At 45.9% G+C, this 7,973-nt stretch overlaps 1 long non-coding RNA gene across 1 annotated transcript; it reads right to left on the bottom strand.

Moving 5' to 3' along the window:
• Positions 1-533: 533 nt before the first annotated feature.
• Positions 534-6,313, bottom strand: LOC144164113 (uncharacterized). Its single transcript, XR_013321059.1, has 3 exons — positions 6,087-6,313; positions 5,393-5,479; positions 534-1,342 (listed from the first exon to the last, which is right to left on the bottom strand). It is a non-coding gene; the product is annotated as an uncharacterized LOC144164113 (long non-coding RNA).
• Between the last annotated feature and the right edge of the window lie 1,660 nt (positions 6,314-7,973).

The raw sequence follows: 7,973 nt of genomic DNA, 5'->3' as shown, positions 1-7,973 counted from the left end.
GAGGACGCAACAATTGTGGGCTTCAGTTGCCTCCTCCGAAAGGGTTCCTGAAGAAGACAGGCAAAAACGCGCTGCCGTCCCCTACACGCAAGGCATCAGTGAAGCTCTTGCAAGGGTGTTTGGCACATATGGCGTTAAAACTGCACACGTGCCAACGAACAGGCTTAAGCAGAAGCTGGTACGCATGAAGGACCCTTTAGAAAAAATCAAGATTCCCCGGAGTTGCCTACAAAATTCCATGCAAGGATAGCGATGCATCCTACATAGTTCACTGGAAATTTTTCAAAGAAGAATTCAATAGCACCAGAATGATGTCAAAAAGGGCAATGTAAGCTGAAATGCCTTGGCGGATCATAACCTGGCTACTGACCACGTCATCGATTGGGATTCCGCAAGCATAATCGCATCAGAGAAGCGCCTGTCGACACGACTACTTTTAGAATCAGTGCATATTCAACCAACTAAAAACACGATTAACCGGTCGCGGGGTAATCTCCCCGAGATACACATGCTCACTCTGCGCCACCGAACCTATAAATAATCGAGACCTTTCACCCCCCCTTCATTGTGATCAAGGGACCAGTAGGGGCCCCAAAACGTCTTTATTTGTTTATTTGTTTTTGACCAGGCGAGTGCCTGCTTGTATTTCATCAACACCGAACTAACCCGCCTGAATCACCACTTCATAGACATTGAGCAATTCTTTGAATTGGTTTATTGTAGCAAGCTGTCTTGTTTATTTCCTTATTTTTTGGCATTTCCTGTCTCATTTGAAATTGGGAGACCAGATAGCTTTTACTACGGGTCATGCACTGGTGACAACAAATATTTGATTTCACTTTAAACAATTTTGAGTTCTGTTTTACTGCTCACCAGCCAATGACCTGAAATATAAGAGGCTCTTAAAACATGTGCTGGCATTTCTTTCCTGCACTGTAGTACAACTAATCATGACTTTTATCATATTTTGTTCACAAATTGTAATATTTAGAAAGTATTCAGCTGAATGAAAACGTTATTTCAGAAGCATGCGCAATCAACAAGGCCTCAATGACTCTCACCACGTGGTTCACTTGTTTCCGTCACAAATAACCTGATTGCAGCCACATTCCACCCAAGACGAAGGTAACATACCCTCTGGGATGATGAATATTTAAAATGCCTTACGAGTAAGTGCTCAGCACATGAAATTGTGGCATTAAAACAGAAGATCCGTCTGCGGCATCCTTCACTTGGGGCAGCGCTTGATCACAAACTTCGAGAAGCTGAAAAATGCTCCATGCGCCGCTCCAGCCAGCAGAAACAACGCAGGACGCAAGTTGGTAGGTGGACCGTTGGCATCCTGCGATTGTGAAGATTTTTATTTAGTAGGTGCTCTTTTTTTTTGTACCGTTGTTCATTTTTCTTTAACAAGCAGCTGAACTCCTGCAGGTTCTACGAATCATACAAGCATAATAAAATGCAGCAATGCAGAACAAATGGCAGGGTTACCTCAATTTTTCTTTTCTAGGAATGAAAACAATGTAGGTAATCTATACACAACTACAATCAAACCTTTCAATTCTTACCTACTTCACTCCTAACAAGCCCGCATACACGTTAGACATGTGAGAAAGCTGCTAAATTTATGCCCACAAACTTAATCAGGCATCAGAAATCGGCAGGGAACGACGTGTTACCTTTAAATGGCACTTTTTTTGTTCAAAACACGTAAATGGGCGAAAAAGGCCCATAACTATGATTTCGTACCCTTATCTGGAATGGTTTTCAGGCAATGCTTACATCTCACTTCAGTACCTTCAGGTGGTGGAGATCTTTGAAAGCTCATTGCGGGCAAGTGGGTTGTGTTCAAGCTCTCGTATCTTGCCAGCATAAGCTGGATTCCAGCATTCCCAATTCAACGTGACGACTTGAATGTGGTGGATGCAAGAAAGAATAAGCACACGCCAAGGGCGTAGCCGGGGGGGGGGGGGGGTCCAGGTGCTCCCCCCCTTCATAATGTTTTATGCCAAGGCTGGGGTGCGGTTTAGGCAGCCTGAAAAACCGCCTGAAGTCACCTGCAGTTTTAAGGACATTCTTGCTCACATAAAGCTGAAAACAAGGGCTATGTCAACGTCTGATCCCTGCGCCCGCTCCAGATGCTGTACCTGTCAATATATACAGCCCGGCTGCATTTCGCGCCGGATACACCGACAAGCACCGGGAACCTGCCGCGAGCCGATCAAAACAGCCCTACTGTTTCAATGGCGGAACAGCACGGCCGGGGAATGGCAGAACAGCAGGAAAAGCCTCATATAGGCTTACATGTGGTCGGGAGCGTGTCATTCCTTGTCTTTACACTGGTACAAAGTATAATCACATGACAGAGCATGTCGCTGTATTTTGTTCAGTCAACTATCAATCCTTGATATGTTTATTTTTCTACCGACATCGCATTTCATTGACTATTGCAGATCCATAATTTCTGCTGCATAAAAAGCATTGCTCTGCCCATGTTGTATTTCCTCCACATCAACAAAACTACACAATTCTCCTTATTGCGGAGCTTTGTTTTTTTGGCACTATTCCACTGTTTCCTTGACCTCCCTCTTGGTTAGAATCAGCATTCTGTATTTGCTTAACCGGAATTTTACTGAAGCCATGTCTGTTTCGATTTAACAGATAGAAATATAATGAAATTTAAGAAACGTGCAACAAGCTCAACATTCAACAGCAGTGCAATAAGGTGTTCTGCTTAGCGCAAGTTTACTACTCACGTTACTAGCACAAAAAATAACAAAAGGCGATTACTTAAGGACGAAGACGCACGTTTGCTAGCTTCACCGCCATAATATACGAATGCGCCACATGTACAGTCCACTGCGATTCGATGGTTGTCGCGGGAAAGCTACTCTTTCAAACGAAGCAGAAAGAACACCAGCTTTAGCAAATATTCCATGCAAGTTTCGTTATCGTCGGCGTAATAAAGGGCAACCAAGTCCAAGTCTGTGCTTGATAACAACGAATGTACAGCTTGAAACCCAAAGGGTGGCAAGTCAGTCGTGCGGGCCATTGTTGTATCATGGAACAGCCAACAAGGGAGTGAAGAGTGCGAAATCTCGATTTTCATGGTTCGGAAACGAAACCGTGGACTGGTGGCACGCTTGGCCGCTCGATGCTGGCGCGATAACCTTCAAATCGTGCTCGACTGTACTTCATAGCTGACAAGAAAACTTAATAGTCCCTTTTCTAAAGGAAAATCTAAAACACGAGAATCTTGATAGCAAACATTCAGTGTTGGCCTCCACTTCCTCCCGACGAACTTCGGGGACCGCGCGCCACTCACGAGCGCACTCATGATCACGCTCACGAGCGTGGGTCCGCCTAACCACCTGCTCTGCGGACGAATGATTCGCCCGTGGTCTGCCCATAGACCAGCGAACGGGAATTTAGGTGATCATAATTATCATCACCATCTAAGCTCCTTAAAGGAGCCATGAAGAGAAAACACAAGTTTGGTTCATTCAAAAGATTGTCTCGTTAGAATCATACTGACACCACTTTTAACGTAAACTTCGCTCAAATAAGCTACATAATTAGGAAAAACGGGAATGGTCATGCGACCCACCAGCTCATTTCCCGCAACAGAACCTATGATGTCACATAAGCTAAGCTCTGCGATTGGCGGAGGCTGGCAGAAGCAGACGCCAATTAGGTAGAGCTTACAAACTAGACGAATGAGCGATTTGCGCTTAAATTTAGGGCACATTCTTTACAAAGCAATAAGAATGATGGGACAAACAGTGGAAGTTACGAAAGCACATGTAAACATAGAAGTACTGATGCGTTCTGCTGTTCGTACTGCGCACAGCATGCTTGGTTTAGCTGCACAGCACTGCGGGGCTTGGGGTTGTCTCAGACGACACTGGCCGATTGACGCAAGCAACGGTGTCTTACGTGACCCCATTTGTCGAGCGAGCACTGTTTCAGGGAACGAATATTTTCTCCCAGAACAGAAACAAGCCAGATTTAAATGCGGGCAAAAACAAACCAAACGCTTGCCACGGTATGGTGGCGCCATCTAGGTTACAGAACGTAAAAAAACGCGGGAACAAACCAACACCGCTGTACAGGGTGGAGACAACCTTTGAACGGTCCCGTGCCGCCACAATTGGGCCAACGGGCTCAACGCGTTATTCTTTTCGTTTCCCACGAGACCTAGCAACGTGAAACAGACAATATGATTCAAACTTCTTCAGTAAACCGCGTTGCGGCGATAATTTTAGCGCGGTTTTGACACAATGACATGCTTCGGCGGCGAGCGAGCAACCGAAAATGGCGCCGCCAGCGTATACGTGTCTCTGCCCTGTACGGCGGATGCGTGAATGAAGGTACTCTAGGCCGCAGAGCGGTCGGTTCCTGTGATGTCATTTGGGACCACGAAAACGCACGATTGAGCGGGAAAATCAAAATTTTAACCTAAATTGTTTAATTTCTCAGTGAATAAAGCACCATTTGTATCCGGACAAGCGCTGGGGGCACTATAAAACACGAAATCTTTCGAATAAAACCAACTTGCATTTTCTCTTCATGGCTCCTTTAAGGTGGGCTTTACAGTTAGCGTTGAGCATACACAAATCGCATGTTAAAGTCAGTTATTTCAAGCTTCGTTTGCAAAACAACGCGCAAGATGCCTTGCCTACATATTTCCCCGTCCCTTCTTTTGGTCGACCACGGTTCCCCCCCCCCCCCCCCGAAAAAAATTCCTTGCTACGCGCCTGGCAAACGCCCAATCAGGAGTACGTTCAGCATGCACGTCGGTTGTTTAAAAAAAAGGGTGTAATGTATTGCTCAGAAGACTCAATGCTTGCACGCATCTTGGAGCAGCAACGGCCTTGGCAGATGTGTTTGAGTGGTTTTTCCTCTCTCATAACATCCACAGTGCTTTCAGGAAAAGCCCCAGGCCTAGCAATTAGCATGTTCCAGTTAAGAATAATGCTGCTGATACTTTACATTTTCAAATCTTTTTCTTTGTGGAAGGATGTTTCTTTATTGGCGGTACAGCACTAGCGTGCGTAAATCGCAGCCTTCAGAACCCCAATCAGGCCTGTTTAAATGGTACAGGCAGTTACATAACTATTTGAAAAAAAAATATGGCTTCACCGTAAACATGACTAACACCAGGAAGTTCGTATACATGGTGATTAACTGCTACGCCCACATTATGATTTTGGGTGAAACTTTTGAGTTTTCCGAAATTAACAATAAAGGTTGCCATTGAGCGCCTACATGTTAGGTTATGCATGAAACACCAATAATTGTTACGGGGGAGAGAACTTGTACATTCAAGTGACCGAACCTTATTCAACTATGATAGCCCACTGTGCTACCAAAACTGTGTTTGAAAACTTACGTTCTGGCAGCCAAACACTGTTGACAATGCTTGTGGCTCTTGTCCGGTTGAATGGAGGGACGTGATGCGCTCAGACCGTCCAGAGGTCTAAAACGGGATGACACATGATTACCACACATGCAAGAATGGAAATGATTAGGTGCACAAATGTTACGTCTCGGGCAACACAACATTCAGCCAAAATCACTGCCCGCGTACCACCGCACCGTACACATGGTGAGGTGGCTCGCCGCAAACGCAACGAAGCTTGCGAGGCGCGCACATTCGCTCGCAAACGATTCTCCCTCGCAATTCCCAACACGGCACAAACGACTGCGGTGATCAACGAAGCCGAAAACGCTGCGCAGCACAGTTTAGAGGAGTAGCCGCCCGTGTTCTGATAAACTACGCGTAAGACGTGGTTCGCAGTGGTGAACTCTGAAGCTGTTCAATATAGTGCTGCGGAATGGGAAACATTACTGAGTTACTGAGCGCCACGGCGTTACTGAGCGCCAGTGCGTTTAGCGCTCAATGCAAGCACCACAATCTTTCGCACATCGCCTTTCTAGAGATGAGCCCTCTAGGTTCAACCTCGCCAGTTCAGTTAAACAATTCACACACGCGTGCTCCTGTTAACGAATCCTTAAAGCGGCGATGACAGCTACAAACGACATCCAGTGACAAGAAAGGCGGCAAATGTGACGAGACAGCTTACCGAGAGGAGCCGACGCAGAAGAGCGAGCGACGTTCAGAGGCAAGCGCCAAACCATATTAGCCGTCTTCAGGTGGCAAAGTTGTTCTCAAATACTTCATCGCGAAGTCGAACACGACAGACACAACCGAAGACGACGAGGTGCCCAATTAATCATAATAACTGCGCTTGTTTAACCGCACACCACAGTAAACACGTAAACAAATGGTAAACAATCGATGAAAGACGGGTCACGGGGTATCTGTTCCGGAATCCGGCCACGCCGCCGCGCGCCGTACTCAGGGTTTCGGCCGTTGGCAGGGAGTTGCGTAAACAAATTAAAACGACAACAATAAATAATTGCCTATTTTACTGAATATAACATAATCTTTAGGTTTATTATTTATTGTGTGTATTATAATAAAGAAGCTTAGATATTTAAAGTTTACAAACACAAAACGCGAACTGAAGCTTTTGGCGCTCGATTTGAACGTTAAAAAAAGCAGCAGATAGTAAGATAACACTGCGCAATGTAATTTGGCAGTGTTCTAGTGTAAGTAATCGTATTATTATTTGGCGTCTGTTTATTTAGCGCCCGATTTCATGCCCCTACCTCCCCAACTTTTGTTTTCTTTTGATATCTGCCTTGTTCTCCAACGTTGTTTCTGCAGGAGAAACTAGGTGGTCTGTTTATTGCATTTGTACACAATATTTACGGTCGCTAACAATAAGAATGGAATAAAATTGTGATTGCTAGTACGTTGTAACTCCACTGAGTGACGAGGATGACTGTTGTCAGAGAGGGCTATGATTGTGCTGGTGGGGCAGGAGAGGAACAGGGAACGACGGAATGATGATACAGATGTCACAGTTCAAGGCTGTGCTGTGCTCCGTGCAAGGCTGTAGGAAACAAAAAGTGGGAGGGGGAGTGTTATTCTGTCGATGTCGTAATAAGCAAGGGCTGATATTTTTCCTGTTTCAACGTCGGTGCTGCCGCTGCTTTTTATTGAATTTGGCAGCTTTTTTTTTTTTTTTTTTGCTTTTGAACATTTTTGACGAGGTTGGGTGGATGGTACAATGGGATGTCTTTTTGAAATTATATTGCATGCATGACCTCAATCAATGATGATCTGAACACCTTTTCCCCACCCTTTCAACACCCTTAAAAAAAAAGGGGCGTTGAGGTTGGTCAACACCCTTTTTTTCACGCAAAAAGGGTGGAAAGCTACAAAAAAGGGTGTTGAGATTCAAGAAAAAGGGCGTAAGGGCCTCCCAACACCCTTTTTTCAATTATTTTACGCCCTTTTTGGCCAAAAGGGTGTAGAAAAGTTTAGTGTGTAAGGTTGTTGGCGAAAAGTAGACAGACAGACTGCTAATAATACCCTACTTACACGGGCGCAGTTAACAACGGTGAAGCGAACCGCGGTTAGACAAAACCGCAGTTTGCTGGGTTACACGGCAGACGAAACTGCGGTTACCCCGCTAACCATGGTTAACGCAAACTGAGCTTGGCCACCTCAGTTCACGCTAACCGCAGTTGCCGCAGCCGCAGTGCTCAAAATCGCGCAAGTCAGTTCGGACGCAAGTGGCGGCGCATCAGCGAAGGCGGAAAAAAAAAATCACCTGGAGTTCGGAGGAGAAGGTTCTCAAATAGCGGGCGCCCGAAAGCTGTGCCCAAGAGGCGCTTTCGTTCTTTGCGTCGCTCTCGCAAGCAACACGACTGCCCGTCAGCAGCGGCTCGTTTCCCGCTCCAACCGATCAACTACGACAAAAGCCGTGCTAAATTTGTGAATTCCGAGCTCCGTCCGCCAACAAAAAAAGGATAAACCAGGCAATCGTGAAGCGTTTTCAGCACTCGGAAACGATTGGCGCGCACATCGGCCGTGCCTGCGAACACGCCGGCGCGCCTGC

This window comes from Haemaphysalis longicornis, unplaced genomic scaffold, assembly GCF_048455015.1.
Source record: "Haemaphysalis longicornis isolate Haplotype H1 unplaced genomic scaffold, Haemaphysalis longicornis Haplotype H1 scaffold_13, whole genome shotgun sequence".
Lineage (NCBI taxonomy): Eukaryota > Metazoa > Arthropoda > Arachnida > Ixodida > Ixodidae > Haemaphysalis > Haemaphysalis longicornis.
The sequence above is the reverse complement of the archived record's forward strand: the minus strand, read 5'-3'. Positions and strand labels throughout refer to the sequence as shown.